This window comes from Mya arenaria, chromosome 8, assembly GCF_026914265.1.
Source record: "Mya arenaria isolate MELC-2E11 chromosome 8, ASM2691426v1".
NCBI lineage: Eukaryota > Metazoa > Mollusca > Bivalvia > Myida > Myidae > Mya > Mya arenaria.
The window spans coordinates 16,404,065-16,418,870 of NC_069129.1; positions in this window are offsets into that span (position 1 = coordinate 16,404,065).

A 14,806-nucleotide genomic window follows, 5' to 3' on the forward strand; every position below is an offset into this window, starting at 1 on the left:
TATCCGACTTACTTGTACAGAAGCAAAGTGCTTTACTTTAAATGTGCCAAGATTTGCTCCCTGCAAAAAGTATCCTGCAATCTAGACTCCAATTTTGTCAAAGTATACCAGACTATACGCCGAGAACCATTTTAATATATCCTAAAATATTTACCAAAAAAACGGTAAAACAAACAATAACAGAACAAAAGCAAAGTGTGTTAATAGAAATATATTTCGCTTTCAATACAAGGACATGGATTGAAGTTAAGGTGGACAGTTTAGAAGCATCTTTCTGCCCTCATGGATACCAGAAAGACTACCCCCCCCCCCACAAAATTGAGTGCTTATGGAAAAACAATATTTTAAAACTCCTAGAACGCTTATAAATTCATGCAAAATTCACTAAAATTACAGGTGAACTTAGTAAGTTCAGTTTATAACAATATCAAGCATTTTATATCAATTTGATACTAAGTTATTCACAACACCTAACAATGTACCCCTTTTTCCCTTGACACCCTGTCCCTTTTCTGCAGCACACTTCCCTTTAAAACTCTAGATTACCTTTGGGGCAGGTAGATCTTCTTCCCTACACCACTGGCCAAATGCATAACGAGCAGCTCTATGCAAGGCGTCCGAGGCATTGGCTTTACAATACAGTCGAATCTGCTGCTCTAGAAATTCCTTTGGCAGAAAGCTGGACTCCTTAAAAACAGTGCAGCTGATATTTGAAACATTGATGTTCTAGATTGGGAATACGTGCACACAGTGGATAATAATTTGTATCCATTTGTATAAGTTTTCAAATGTATCAAAGGTCTTGAAATGGTGAAGACGTATTTCACCTAATATGAATTTGAGATCTAACATATTTCTAGATCATTAAATAAGAACAGTGGAAAACCCAGTATTCTAAAAAGTAATTTCAGTTAGTAATTTAACTCTACCGATGTTATCTGATAACAAGTACTGTGACATTATAAAGAGTTAACTATTATATTACTGGATGTAGTCCAACCATTTAAATGGTGGGGCAGTTCCGTATATGTATATGTTGGTATATAAGTACCTGCTCTTTCGTAATAAGAACGGTTGTGTCCTACTTTTAAGGGAGTACTCATAAATATATATGTTGGTATATAAGTTCCTGCTCTTTCGTTATAGGAACGGTTGTGTCCTAAGCGTTTTTGCTGTAGAACATCAAGTGATCCAAGGGATTCTCACTCTTTTTTTCGTAATCTAACTGCACAAGCTGAAAATCAGATGGGCATTGACAGGAACCCGGGTTTCCCGGGGACGTTTTTGCAGGTTACCGGGTTAAATTGGAGAACCCGGTACCCGCCATATGCAGCAATACCGTCTTATTTGTGTTGCTGCTGTTCGAGTATTTACGGTAAATAAAAAGTATTTGCAATTTGTATCTTTATTGAATTATTTATGTTTTTGTTAACAGAAACACACCATACTTGCGTTATAATCATACCTTTACTTTAATATAGGCATCATTCAAATCTAGGTAACCAGGCTTCTTCCCAAGAAGATGTATAATAATCATGCACAAAACTGACTTGGGAGATCAGATGCAAGTGTATGAGTTTATCCAGGTTTATAACATTCATGCATATTACTTACCTGTATATCAGATACATGGGTATGTGTTAAGCCAGGTTTAAAACATTCATGCATATTACTGACATGGAGATCAGATACGGGTGTATGTGTTAATCCATGTTTATTACCTTCATGCATATAACTGACATGGAGATCAGATACGGGTGTAGGTGTTAATCCAGGTTTATTACATTCATGCATATAACTGACATGGAGATCAGATACGAGTGTATGTGTTAATCCAGGTTTATTACATTCATGCATATAACTGACATGGAGATCAGATACAAGTGTAGGGGTTTATCGAGTTATATAACGTTCATGCATATTACTGACATAGAGATCAGATACAAGTGTAGGTGTTTATCCAGTTATATAACGTTCATGCATATTACCGACATAGAGATCAGATACAAGTGTAGGTGTTTATCCAGTTATATAACGTTCATGCATATTACTGACATGGAGATCAGATTTAAGTGTAGGTGTTTATCCAGTTATATAACGTTCATGCATATTACTGACATGGAGATCAGATACAAGTGTAGGGCTTTATCCAGTTATATAACGTTCATGCATATTGCTGACATGGAGATCTGATACAAGTGTAGGGGTTTATCCAGTTATATAACGTTCATGCATATTGCTGACATGGAGATCAGATACAAGTGTAGGGGTTTATCCAGTTATATAACGTTCATGCATATTACTGACATGGAGATCTGATACAAGTGTAGGGGTTTATCCAGTTATATAACGTCCATGCATATTACTGAAATGGAGATCAGATACAAGTGTAGGGGTTTATCCAGTTATATAACGTTCATGCATATTACTGACATAGAGATCAGATACAAGTGTAGGGCTTTATCCAGTTATATAACGTCCATGCATATTACTGACATGGAGATCAGATTTAAGTGTAGGTGTTTATCCAGTTATATAACGTTCATGCATATTACTGAAATGGAGATCAGATACAAGTGTAGGGCTTTATCCAGTTATATAACGTTCATGCATATTACTGACATGGAGATCAGATACAAGTGTAGGGCTTTATCCAGTTATATAACGTTCATGCATATTACTGACATAGAGATCAGATACAAGTGTAGGGGTTTATCCAGTTATATAACGTTCATGCATATTACTGACATGGAGATCAGATACAAGTGTAGGGGTTTATCCAGTTATATAACGTTCATGCATATTGCTGACATGGAGATCAGATACAAGTGTAGGGCTTTATCCAGTTATATAACGTTCATGCATATTACTGACATAGAGATCAGATACAAGTGTAGGGGTTTATCCAGTTATATAACGTTCATGCATATTACTGACATAGAGATCAGATACAAGTGTAGGGGTTTATCCAATTATATAACGTTCATGCATATTACTGACATAGAGATCAGATACAAGTGTAGGGCTTTATCCAGTTATATAACGTCCATGCATATTACTGACATAGAGATCAGATACAAGTGTAGGGCTTTATCCAGTTATATAACGTTCATGCATATTGCTGACATGGAGATCTGATACAAGTGTAGGGCTTTATCCAGTTATATAACGTTCATGCATATTACTGACATGGAGATCAGATACAAGTGTAGGGCTTTATCCAGTTATATAACGTTCATGCATATTACTGACATGGAGATCAGATACAAGTGTAGGGCTTTATCCAGTTATATAACGTTCATGCATATTACCGACATAGAGATCAGATACAAGTGTAGGGGTTTATCCAGTTATATAACGTTCATGCATATTACTGACATGGAGATCAGATACAAGTGTAGGGGTTTATCCAGTTATATAACGTTCATGCATATTACTGACATGGAGATCAGATACAAGTGTAGGGGTTTATCGAGTTATATAACGTCCATGCATATTACTGACATGGAGATCAGATACAAGTGTAGGTGTTTATCGAGTTATATAACGTTCATGCATATTACTGAAATGGAGATCAGATACAAGTGTAGGGGTTTATCCAGTTATATAACGTTCATGCATATTACTGACATGGAGATCAGATACAAGTGTAGGGGTTTATCCAGTTATATAACGTTCATGCATATTACTGACATGGAGATCAGATACAAGTGTAGGTGTTTATCCAGTTATATAACGTTCATGCATATTACCGACATAGAGATCAGATACAAGTGTAGGTGTTTATCCAGTTATATAACGTTCATACATATTACCGACATGGAGATCAGATACAAGTGTAGGGCTTTATCCAGTTATATAACGTTCATGCATATTACTGACATGGAGATCAGATACAAGTGAAAGGGTTTATCCAGTTATATAACGTCCATGCATATTACTGACATGGGGATCAGATATAAGTGTAGGGGTTTATCCAGTTATATAACGTTCATGCATATTACTGACATGGAGATCTGATACAAGTGTAGGGGTTTATCCAGTTATATAACGTTCATGCATATTGCTGACATGGAGATCAGATACAAGTGTAGGGGTTTATCCAGTTATATAACGTTCATGCATATTACTGACATGGAGATCAGATACAAGTGTAGGGGTTTATCCAGTTATATAACGTTCATGCATATTACTGACATAGAGATCAGATACAAGTGTAGGGCTTTATCCAGTTATATAACGTTCATGCATATTACTGACATGGAGATCAGATTTAAGTGTAGGTGTTAAGCCAGGTTTATACCATCCATGCATATTACTGACATGGAGATCAGATATAAGTGTAGGGGTTTATCCAGTTATAAAACGTTCATGCATATTGCTGACATGGAGATCAGATACAACTGTATGAGTTAAGCAATATTTTTTACATTCAAGCATATTACTGACATGGAGATCAGATACAAGTGCAGGTAATAAGCCAGATTTATAACATTAATGGATATTATTGGTATAAGGATCTGATACAAATGTATGTATTAGGCCATGTTCATTAATTTATAAAACTTAAATGGATACAAGATCAAAGTGAAGGTGTTACGCAAGGTGTATTCATACATATGTAACCGGAAGTCTTGCTCGAGTTCGTGGTATTTACGACGGGTTGCTATACAGAGCGACAGTAATATATGTATAATATATATATATATATATTAATACGATGCGTAATTATCCAGTATCAAACATATTAAAGCCATATAATAAAAAAATAATGGTCTGTCGACGGCAAAATACAAACATACAAATGACATAACGATAACATACAAATGACAAAACAATTGGAATGGTAAAATGATAATGATTAACATACCTACAATAAACATACTGTAGTATTAAGGTGATCAGGTATAAGGTATAATAATCTTAATAACAAGGGCATTTGCATGCAGGTATTAAGTGACAATTTTAGTACTGCACTACCTTAAAGGACTCTACACCGTATATTACTTTTTTTTATTTCAACAGATACAATTTAGGATTAATTGAATCTCAATAAACTCAAATAAAACTCCCTGTGACATATTTACTCCTCTGGCATATTGCCGTCCTCGACAATATCATACATGTCAATACAATTACAGAAATAAAGACAACTACCAAACAGTACCATACCTATGTTCTGCGTTTCTAAATATATAATTAAGGTTTATAAATTACTAAACAATGACTCATTTGCAAGCTATCTCTCATGTACTCAAATCAGTACATTCTTAACGTATCTATAAACTACCTCAATACGGCAATACGTTTCTTCTATATTTTTCAACATAAATTCTTGAATTACTGAGAAAAATAAAGCAATTAGTCAATTTGATACTGGACAAGACATAGCATTCCATTTAACATTTCTATTCAATAGCTTTACAAAACACAGAAGCATCATTTTTTCACTTAAGTGATCTCAAAATCTCTTGTCTGCTGCCATGCTGGTGCTCGTCGAGCTTTTGTGGACCTCTGAGGGAGGACCCATGGTTGACCTGCCTGTCGTCGATGTGGAGGACGATAGAACACAACACTTATTTCTTTATCAGACATACTGGAGGATATGGCACCATGATTTACTGGACTCAGTAACTGGCGACGGTGTAAGCATTCCACCATCTGATTCCTCACGGCCTGATGTTCCAACTGGTAAATGTGGAACTGGGAGCAAAAGATTCATGTGCAGTGTTTTTGTGCCACTCTTCTGATCCCGACAACACACACGAAATACATGAACATCAACATCTGGCTGCTCTACAACCCTGTTCACGAATTCGCTCCAAACATCTGCAAGTTTGTGCTTTCACTGAGATCATACGTTTTTTTTTATCAAAAAACGGTCACTAGGACAAACCTTACTCTGCCTGACTCTAAAACAGACAAACCTTTTTTACAGTAAACTCTTTAAACATGACCATATTGATGCTAACGATATAAATGAATTCTTGAGTGAACGTTTTAATAAAATGCAACTAAATGACACACAGAGACAATCATGTGAAGGTTTATTGACGGAAAAAGAATGTCCAACAGCCCTATTAGATATGTAAAATAATAGAGCCTAAGATCAGATGGAATAACAACTTATTTGAAAAAAAAACATGTAGAAACTATTGACGAATTCAGTAGTATATCTGGTCTAAAACTAAATATAAAGAAATCTATTATTCTTAGAAACGCAAATGCAAAAACAATTACATGGACATCTGATAAAGCATGTACTCTCGGACTGATACTTACAAACGAAAAACACTAGACCTTTGATCTTGACGTTTCCCAAAAACTACGTGAATTATACTCCTGCTTAGATAGATGGAGTAAAAAACACAACCTTTCATTATTTGGCGAAGTGACTGTTATTTAAACATACGCGTTGCCAAAGATAATTTATCCATTGACTGTTCTTCAAAATTCACCAGATAATATCCTTAAGGTACTAAATCAAAAACTGTTTAAGTTTATTTGGGATGAGAAACCTGATAAAATATCTAGGCACACATTAATCAATAATTATGAAGAGGGAGGAATTAAAATGACTGATATTTTTGCATATATACATTCGCTAAAAGCAGGGTGGTTTACACGTCTATTAGATGAAAGCAATGCAGGCGCCTGGATTTTTTTTACAAGAATTTCATGATCACGAAAGTAAAATATTGCTCAAATCAAATTTAAAAGAAAACGATGTCCCAAGCATTATAAAAAATACTTTTCTGAGAGACATACTTTTATGTTGGACATCGATAAATTTTGACCAAATTCCGAAATCTATTCCGAAACAAATACTTTGGAATAACTCGTTTATTAAACTAAACAGCAAGCCGGCTTTCTTTAAGACGTGGTTTATGCGAGGAGTTAATTATATTGAACACATCTATGATCTTACAAGATTTTAAATCTTTTAGCAATTAAGAAATTTACATGATCTTCACCCTTCACCCTTTAAACTACCATGCTTTAATTGCTTGCATTCCATCTAACTGGAAAGACGAACTTAAAATATTGATATGCAAAGCATTACACAACCGCTTACAAATAATCTACTGCTTGACAGAATTCTAAGAATAAAGAAACCAAAAAGACTTTTATATGAAAACTACACAAACAAGCATAAAAGCCAAATAGTCAACAAACCAGAAGTAAAATGGGAAAATGAATTCATGCTTTTAGGATGCAAAAGTATATATCTAAACTATTTTTATTGCAATATCGAAAACATATTAAGAAGCCTTCAGTATAAATATATTAAGGGGATTTTGCCAGTAAACAAAATGTTGTTCAATATAAACTCGCAAATTCAAACCTCTGCGGCTTCTGCAATATGTATATTGAGAATATAAATCATCTTTAGTGGGAGTGTTCCAACGTACAACATTTCTGGTCAAAATTAAAAGTATTCCTAGACAGGAACAATATTCAAACTAAAACAACTTTCAAAAATATCTCTTTTGGAATGATAGAGAAACAAACTCCGAGAGTGATGCTTATCAATTTTATGCTCCTATAATCAACATTTTGTAATCATAAATGTTAACTCACAAACGATATTCCAGCTTTTGAAAGCTTTGTCAAGTATCTCAAACAAAGAAAACAAATAGAGAGAGATGTTTGGCAGAATCTAAGGGCCAAATAGAGCTACATTACCTAAAATGGAACCAAATCAATATAATTTTATTCTAAAGGCAACCTTTAGATGTTTTATCGTACATCTCTTACATTTTTGGATATTTATTTTCTTATTTGACTAAATATATTTTGCTTTTTTACAAAACTTTATTTACCTTAGGTTACAAAAAACATATATCCATCTCATGTGTAACATATACTAATATCAATATTGGAGTAATATCTATATAACTGACACTTCTAAAATTATATTTATTGATATCATATCAAATATGATAGTGTAAACTGTATGTTATGCATGATACCGAAATAAAAGTTTATCACACAAAAAAAACAATACACATGCACTATATTCATAAGTTTGTGACCATGCAATCTGAGTATATATTATGATGTAAGTGTTTAGCCAAAGGCATGTAAATGTATTTGCTAACATTGCACATTCACTAAAACTGGATCTGTTCTGAAATGAGCATTTGTCATGTTCGTCCCAAAATAATGACATTTCTCCTCCGATATATTGTTTTTAAATGTTTTAATCCGGCCGTCCGTCCGATCGTCAAAATGGGTTTCCACTCAATAACTATAGATCGAGGAGACCAAGAAGCTTCAAACATGGTATGCAGGTTGATGATTGCCAGTATATGGCCCACTATGGATTTTGAGATCAGAAGGTCAATGGTCAAGGTATAAGTAACTTTGATGTATACAACAAAGGCTTGTACAGGTATTTGTTGACATTGCAAATACAGTGAAACTGGAACTGGAGCATTGAACGTGTTTGTTTTAAAATAAAAACCATCTCTTCTCCGACACATTGTTTGTTCGGCCGTAAGTCACAGTTGGTTCATAAATAATTATAGAACGAGTAGGACCCAGAAGCTAAACACTTAGCATGCAGGTTGATCATTACCAGTAGATGATCCCGATTGATTTTGAAATCAGTAGATCATGGGTCAAGGTCGCAGTGACTTTGATGTGTAAAAGCAGTTTCCGTATCAAAAAAACAGAAGATCCTTTGGGTCTTAGAATATAATGTTTAATCATTTTTATTTTATATACATAATGTTTAATATATCTTAACTCATCTTTTTACCAGGTGCAATTCTATCGTTTGAAACAGGTTTGTTTACTGACGTCATAACACGCAGTAATTTTTATTCACTGCATTGTCAAGTATCAAGTCTTTTAAGGGTTATTCTGTTTTGTTTTGAAGGTATGTTTTTGTAAAGTGAATGTTTATGAAACTCATTTATTGTAATATCATCACTATGGTTACATAAGGTTTATAATAAAAGAAATTACGAATTATTACGTCACAGCGCGTGACTCATCTAGCATGGGGGTGCTAGATGGTATTTTTTCAGCACGGCTGAATTGACCAAAAATGCCAGTCCGTCGGGCTAGAAACCACTTTATGCCGTGAAGTTCATTTATTTACAGCACACTCATATTAGGGCGGGTTTTGAAAGCCAATGAAAACGGTCCATTTCTCTTATACCGTATTTGGCGTTCTTAGTAGTATCTTAGTAGATAATCCAAAAATACACTTACACGCACGCACGCACGCACGCGCTTGAGCGCGCACACCCACACACACACATATTTGCTGTAAAGGTAAATTTTATAACATATAGCACAGTTCATCGTATGTTCTTGTTTATCCACTGGCACCGGATTTTCAAACTCAATCATTTTTTTTAAATAAAAATAATAATATTATATTTCGAAACTTAAAATAATCACTCCAAAAATGTAAAGAAATATTGAAATATCTTTTTATAAATATGCATTTTGTACTCTCTCTCTATATATATACTAACATGATAACACTAACACGTTTCGCTACCCTGGTCACGTTATCATTTAATTACTCCATTCAAATGAGTTTCTGCAGATTAACAACCATCGGCATGTAAGGACATGATATCCATCTTCAAAACACTCCGCCTTTAGCCGAGGTACATTCACATTCGGGGGCTGCCTGTCCGGTCCTTATAATGCCATATGACCCGAAGTGTTGTGTTATATTTCTTATATTATACCGAACAATTATTACATTACATTGCCATTTCTCTTTTCATGCGCTTTTGAAGTGTTTCATTGAACTAAGCGTATAATGTTTACTTCCGAAATGTTTTTGCCTTTCTGAAAATCACAAGCAACACTCACTAGTTTCTTTACGTCAGCGGTCAATATAGTATGATATCAGCGGTCCATATTATATTTTTGGCAAGGTCCGGACCACTGACGTCATACAATCTGGATGTTTATTAAAACACAGTGATTTACGGACTGATCAACCTATATAAACACAAAGAAGGGACGCATTTATGTAAGATTCAATATTATGGTATATTTGTTTCCTGACAGCATGAATATTAGCTCATATGACGATTTTGTACACTTGATTTTTGTATACTAATAAACATATTATTTTACTTCTTCGTTGAAAAGAACCAAACAAACGACAGTGACAGTTCCTGTGTTTACTTCTACATATCCAACATGTTAGAGCATAATAACTTTGCTATACAATAACTGCTATTGGTGCAATAACTAAACAAATCTTTAGTAAAAGGAATGGCAAGAAATGGCCGTGAAAACTAACGAACGCCATGACAGGTTCTAGTGACACACGACTGGAAGTCAAAGTGGGAACGAACCAATCAAGCCGACAGAGGCTAGGCTGACCCGTTGTAATAAGTGTATATATGCAAAATGTAATCACATTTTACTAATGTTATAGTGTCCTTTGGTATACCCGCGCTGATATAGCATGTTAACTGTTCAGGCGATTGTCCGCATTGCTTTAGAGTTCAACTCTACAATTAGCAGTATTTTCCGGCAAAACAATTTGGGGGTCGGGCGACCCACCACACAGCGTATCTCGGTCCCAGCTCAGGATCGGGTTCAACTGCGTGCCTAAACCGTTCAGGTGAGTGTCTGCATTGCTTTAGAATGAAACTCTGACTACATATGCAGTTTTTTCCGTTATTATTTTTTTCGGGTGGTGGGGGGGGGGGGGGGGGAGTGGTGGTGCGGGCGAACGACCGGACAGCGTTTCTCGGTCCCAATTCAGGATCGGGGTCAACTGCGTGCCTAAGCTGTTCAGTTGATTGTCCACATTGCTTTAGCTTGCAACTCTAGCTGCATATCTAGACTAAGTATTTTCCGGCATAAAAACTTTGGGAGTCGGGCGACCCACCGCACAGCGTATCAGGATCGGCAACAACTGCGTTCTTTAACTGTTCAGGTGATTGTCATCATTGCTTTAGAATGCAACTCTGGCTGTATTAGCAGTGTTTTCCGGTAACAAATATTGGCGTTTGGGCGACCCAACCTACAGCGTATCTGACTCCCAACTGCGTGCCTAAAATGTTCAGATGATTCTCAGCATTGCTTTAAAATGCAATTCTGCCTGCATTAGCATTTATACCATTCACAAATACAATATTTGATTAAGCTGTGAGGTCAGTGTCATCAACTTGAAGAACTGGCAGGACAATTTTTTATCGCATGTTGGATCTGAAAATAAGAGAAACTTTTAAGATGGTGTTTGTAGCTTGTTTCGTACCTTTCAAAGGGTGTTAAAAACTGGTGTGTAAACCCATTTTTGGCCGTAAAAAACTGCTAATGCAGCCGGTGTTCCATTTTAAAGCAAGGAAGGCAATTTGATATAAATTTTATATGTTTAAATCCTTACAAGATGCCTTTTTACTCCCATAAAGGATGTACCACAATTAATACAGTTGTTTTAATTTACCGAAAAGGATGAATAAATATAAAGAAAAAACTATGCTACGAGTTGTTAGGCTTGAGGACGCCAGTGAGCTTCGTAGGTATACGCAAAATGTTGTTTCGTCGTACGACAGTGACTGGTTCAGCGATACCTACACTAAATGGTAACAGAGACATAGAAAATGCATTCAAATCCGTGGCGATTACGTTGAGCAACAGTCTACGAACTTCCCGATCACCCTACGTATAATGAATACTGATGAGTAAACCTGGGAGGAAAAAGTGGACCTGGTTTGGGTGTCAAACACTGGCATTGAGCTCTTTCCAAATCAGAGCTAACCAGGCGGCTGGTTCTAATAAACACACACACACACACACACACTTCACAACATTCCCCATTAAGCTTTAAGGCCGATCCAGGCACTGCTGCCTTTTACGTTTGGCACAAGTAATATAAACTTGGGAGAAAAAATTCACCGGGTGTGGGACTTGAACCCTCAACTGCCGGAACACCAGCACTCTAACCAGCTGAGCTTGGCACATAGTAATTATAAAATGCCATCAAGGCTAAACATCATAAAACAAAAAAGCCTGGACGGAATTTTAGAATGACTAACCAGGCATCTGGTTCTTACCCCCACACACTTCAGTATGTAACCACAGAAACTGTATGATGCAGAGCCATATTTCTGGGCAGTGCCTTATATTGTGGTGTATATTTATGTGACAGGAACACAACATTACTTGGGTTTGGCCAAAAGCACTGCCCGAATTACTTCATCCGAAAACGTATCAATTTGTCACCGAAGAATATGCTTTACTGGTTATTCTTCGGTTCTTTGGGTAATTCGTCCAAAATAGGTAAAACAAACCTTTAATCGCTTCTGTGACATGGATGACAAATACTACTGACAGCAGAACACAAAATGTCCGTCTAAATTTCATTTTAAAAGATTAGCATGTAACTGTAAATGTCTTTGCCGGCCAATCTATTTGTTTACATCACGTGATCCTTTACATGTGAATGAAAGTCATGTGATGTTTGAGTTTAACTATTACTCGTACGAAATTCGTACAGTCCCTCCGTACTGACATAGATAAGTTTATTATTGACAACATCAGCACCTGTCGCGGAAGGTCATTTTCAAATGTTGATAATAATCGTGTCCATCCAAATTATAAATCAATATTAAACGGAAAAAAATAATCATGGGACCAATAACAAAAATTATACTCCCAGTTAACAGAGCTATATGTTCCCTTTTATAGAAAATATAAATAAATTAAATATTTTGTTGTCTATCGGGAATATTTCTAAAGATTTTTTTTAATACAATCAAACTTTTCCGGGGTTGGTGAAATTTTGGTTCGGTATGATGGCGTTAGAGTAAATTTTCATGAGTATGTTTGGTGAGTAGAATTCTTACAATTAACATACGTCACAAATATTATGGTACTGATTTTGTATCAGGAACATAATTTTCGCGCTGTGAAATTGTATTAAAAATGTTAAGTTTTTAAGTTTTCATATTTTTACCAAACCAGCGACAAAAAAAAAAACAACTCAATTTATTTCATTGAAATAACATTTTCATTAAAAATACACAATCATCCGTCTATCAATACACTAGCAGGAGTATATAAAATAAATTTAACAAAAGAACTCCTGAAAAACACCTTTAATTACAAAAAAAAATTACACTCATTTTCTTTTTTTGTTTATATGGCCAGCAAATTGGTTAGCAATTCTCCTCTATTTCTATATCGTCAGCTAATTCGTCAGCACTTAAGTAGGTGCCTTGCTAAACCATGGTTTTACATGGAGAACGAATACTTGGTCCGAGCAAAAAGTCGTCCCTAACCAGAAAAGAGTGATATGGTATTATCTGTTGATCATATGTAGATCAATGCCACAGTGTAAATTCCACACGCCTTGTTGAAAAAAAACAACGTTTTACATTAAACTGTCGTTTTCCATAACACGTATCAGCACTATCCTTCTTGTTGTTTTCGATGGAAAATGGCCGAGGTGTTCCGATTGGTATCAGCACAGTAGCATATGTTGAGTGTTACCTTTTACATATGTGATGTTTATTCAGGTTTTTTTTACAATACGAATGTAGAATCTATGTACAGTATCAAAATAATTGTATTTAAATCATGCCTTTGTATAACGATATACTTCGATACGTTTGAACTAATAAACATCTCAGGAACAATAATACCTGATAAATAAAAATGTAAAACTTTCCATCATCGAACATTACTATTCAAATTCAATAATGATAAGAAAAAAAATGAAGCCAAACATAAATCACAAATTATTTGCAGATCGAACGAAGAGCGAAACATTTATGAAATGCACTTTATATGACAAAATTATTTGAACATTCAATATCCGATGGATTATCATGCCGATGGATTATTCCTATTCGACTGAGATCACGCAGCAGGAGGGGCAATATCACCAACACCGAACATATTAATACACTTTGCCAACTTTGGAGCTTATCAGGGTAACGGCGGTCTCAATCGATTTCTGCTCTCAGTGCAATAGTAGCGTTTAGATACGCTAGTTTAGCAATTATTAATCTATTGGACGCATGGCTAGATTAAGGCAGATAAGAAAAACAGAATTTATGAAGGTCATAAAGTTGACCGGTCCTTTAATTAAAAGTTTCGATATGGAATTTCAGTTTTGGACGGTTTTAGATTTGGCCATTATTAAATAGAGCTGTTCTACAGGGGAAACGTTAGTTGATAAAGTAATAAATTCTCAAATTATCTCTGATAAACGTACTTCTTTTACATCTTATATTCCGTGGCTCTTTGAAGTCTATAATTGATCGTTCAACAAGACAATTAATTGTCGTCATTGAGTAATTGATTTTCTACAAAGTTTACGTAAATGTTCAGGACCAAAATATATTTAATAATTCATTTTTTCGAAAAGCGCATTTGAAAGAGAAAACAATTCTGCATCGTAATCCGCTGGAAGCTAAGCCATCGGATATCTATAAAAAAAAACTGTTTAGTTCCTTGTAAGTTCTTGTAATGTAACTTTTGTTGACCGACAAAAGCATAAAACAGGATCAACATGCAAAATTAATAGAATAAAAAAAAAACATCTTTAAGATGTACATTCACAGATTGACAGTTTTGACATTTTTTTGGTCACAGAATCAGCTGATTTTGGCATCAATGTCTTCAATTCAGTCATAAAATATAATTAAAAATAGAAAATATATCATTTGTTCGAAAAACGGAATATATGTTTTCTTAAAGCGTTTGTTACATGTTACACAAATTTTCGACCATACATATGAAAATCTGCATTCTAGTATATAGTCAGCCTTCTTATGTCACTGGTATCCAGACATTAACGCAAAGACTGACT